At 45.1% G+C, this 2,344-nt stretch overlaps 1 long non-coding RNA gene across 1 annotated transcript in view; it reads left to right on the top strand.

The window, feature by feature from the left end:
- The window catches only part of LOC109291474, a 4,431-nt gene extending 2,776 nt beyond the window's left edge, over positions 1-1,655 (top strand). The window contains exon 3 of the long non-coding RNA XR_002095850.1: positions 1,639-1,655. This is a non-coding gene — a long non-coding RNA (uncharacterized LOC109291474). The remainder of the gene's footprint in view (positions 1-1,638) is intronic.
- The last annotated feature ends 689 nt before the right edge of the window (positions 1,656-2,344 follow it).

Genomic DNA, 2,344 nt, shown 5'->3' with positions numbered 1-2,344 from the left:
TTCATTCCTACTCAGGGCAGGGGGTCAGACTTGATGATCTGCTCACATCCTCTCCAACACTACATCTATGAATCTATGAAGACCTACCCACAACAAACCCATGCTGGCTGTCCCTCTGAATGTTGCCTTCTGTTAGCCTGTCAAGAATCACTTCTTTGCTGATTTTTTCCAAAATCTTCTCAGGGATTGAGGTCAAACTGATTGGCCTGTAGTTTCCTGGGTCTTCTTTCCTCTCTTTCTTGAAGATGGGCACCACATTGGCCCTCTTCCAATAATCAGGTAATTCACCTGAGTGCCACAAGTTCTTGAATATCCTCACCAGTGGCTGCACTATGATGTCTGCCAGCTCCTTTAGCACTCTTGGGTGCAACCAGAACTCTTGGGTGCAACGTATCTGGACCAGCAGATTTGTGGGGGTCCATCCTCTGAAGATGCTTCCTCACAAGATCCACCCCAATGGACATTCATCTTCACTCTGGTCATCCTGCATCATGTTTGGCAGGGTGGCCCCTTTGGGCTGGTGAAAAACTGACTCAAATAATCATTAAGCAAATTGGCTTTCTCCTGGGTGTCAGTAGTCAGCTGCCCCAACTGTTTTAGCAGGAGTCCAATGTTGCCCTTGTTTTTCTTTCAACTCCCAACTTATCTGAAGAAGGACTTTTTATTGTCCTTGATGTGTGTAGCCAGATGGAGTTCAGTTGCAGCTTTGGCTTTTCTAGTTCACTCCCTGCAGGTACAGACAAAGGCAGTATTCTTCTTAGTGGTGTTTCCTGTCTTCCATCTATTATACACCTCTCTTTTCAGATGTAGGAGGTCCACAAGTTCCCTGTTGAGCCAAGGGGGTTGTTGAGCCCTTTCGCTACCTTTCCTACAGGTAGGGATGGATTCCTCTTGTGCTTCTAGGATGGCTTCCTTAAGAAGCAACCACTCCATCATGAACTTCCCTCCCTGTGAAATCATGGCCTCTCAGGGCTTATAAAAGTCAGCTTTCCTAAAGTAAAAGGCTACTTCATTGTTGGCTGATTTGCGAGCTTTGTGATGGATAGTGGAAGTGATCAACTCATGGTCGCTGTCACCCAGCTTCCCTTTGATTCTTAGGTCGCTAATTAAATCATCCTCTTTGGCCAGTACCAGGTCCAGCAGCGCCTTGCCTCTTGTTGGCCCATAAACTTCTTGGGAGAGGTACAGCTCATCCACGCATGTAAGGAAGTTTTGTGACCGATCGGATTTGGTTGAGTGCTCATCCCATGAGATGTCTGGGTAGTTGAAGTCTCCCATGAGGATCATGCACCCATGAGCGTGCAGCCTCAGCCAGTTCCCTGGTGAATTCTTGGTCAAGCATTTGTTCCTGGTTTGGAGGTCTGTAATAGACTCCTACCGTTGTACCCCCTTCACTATGTTCCCCTTATATTCTAACCCAAAAGGTCTCCAGCTGTCCTCCTTGGGTGCCAGTTTCAGCTTGTAGGGAAGTGTAACTCTCCTTCACATAGAGAACTACACCTCCACCCCTTTTTTTTGGCACAGTCCAATCATAGGAGGAGTCCCACCAGGTCTCTGCAATACCTATGAGCTCATAGTTGTTTTTGTTTAGCAGAAGGACCAGTTCCTCCTGTTTATTCTCCAAACTCCTAGCGTTAGTGTAATAGTAATGTGCATTTCTTTCCTGATGTAAAGTCTACATACCCTAAGCCGTAACTCATATATGCAAACACACAAGCACATTCACATTGTGTGTCGTGGCCATGTTGATGGTTCAGAAACCTCCTGGAATAGATTCAGAGCTGGTAACCCAAATTTCTGCAAAATACTGAGCTAATAGGTACTAAGCACCTTACACTCCTGTTGGTTTCAGTGAAAATTCCCTTCATTGTCTCAAGCCCTTAAATAACTTTGATTAACCAGAATTTGCAGTTTAACTTCTCTCTCTCTCCCTCTCTCTTTTTTTGCCCTGAGCTTCTCTGTGGTTTGATGTTACAGGGTCTGTTTTTTCTTGATTGTACAAAACAAAATGGGAAAGACGCCTTATTTCTTTCTCCCAGCTGCTGCTTTGTTTAATGTTTTTGGCATCCCTAACATTGCTTTTTCCCCTTCTCTTTTCTGGTGCTCTTTCACTGGGGAGGATGTTGAAAGGTTGCTGTAGTCAATCTTTCAAAATGCATCCTGGCTCATGCTGACAGCTACAATCGTTTTTGCCCTCAGTCTTTGCTTTGCTAAGGAAACAGGGCTATATATCAGCCTAATGATAGGTGTTGGGCTCAGCTTTGCAGTAGGAAATGATGGCTGTATAGTTGTCTGATTGCATCGACACTGCCTTTACAAGCAATAGCTGATGTTGCACTTTATT

The sequence above is a fragment of the Gavialis gangeticus genome, unplaced genomic scaffold, assembly GCF_001723915.1.
Source record: "Gavialis gangeticus isolate Ggan-Ray unplaced genomic scaffold, GavGan_comp1, whole genome shotgun sequence".
Lineage (NCBI taxonomy): Eukaryota > Metazoa > Chordata > Crocodylia > Gavialidae > Gavialis > Gavialis gangeticus.
The sequence above is the reverse complement of the archived record's forward strand: the minus strand, read 5'-3'. Positions and strand labels throughout refer to the sequence as shown.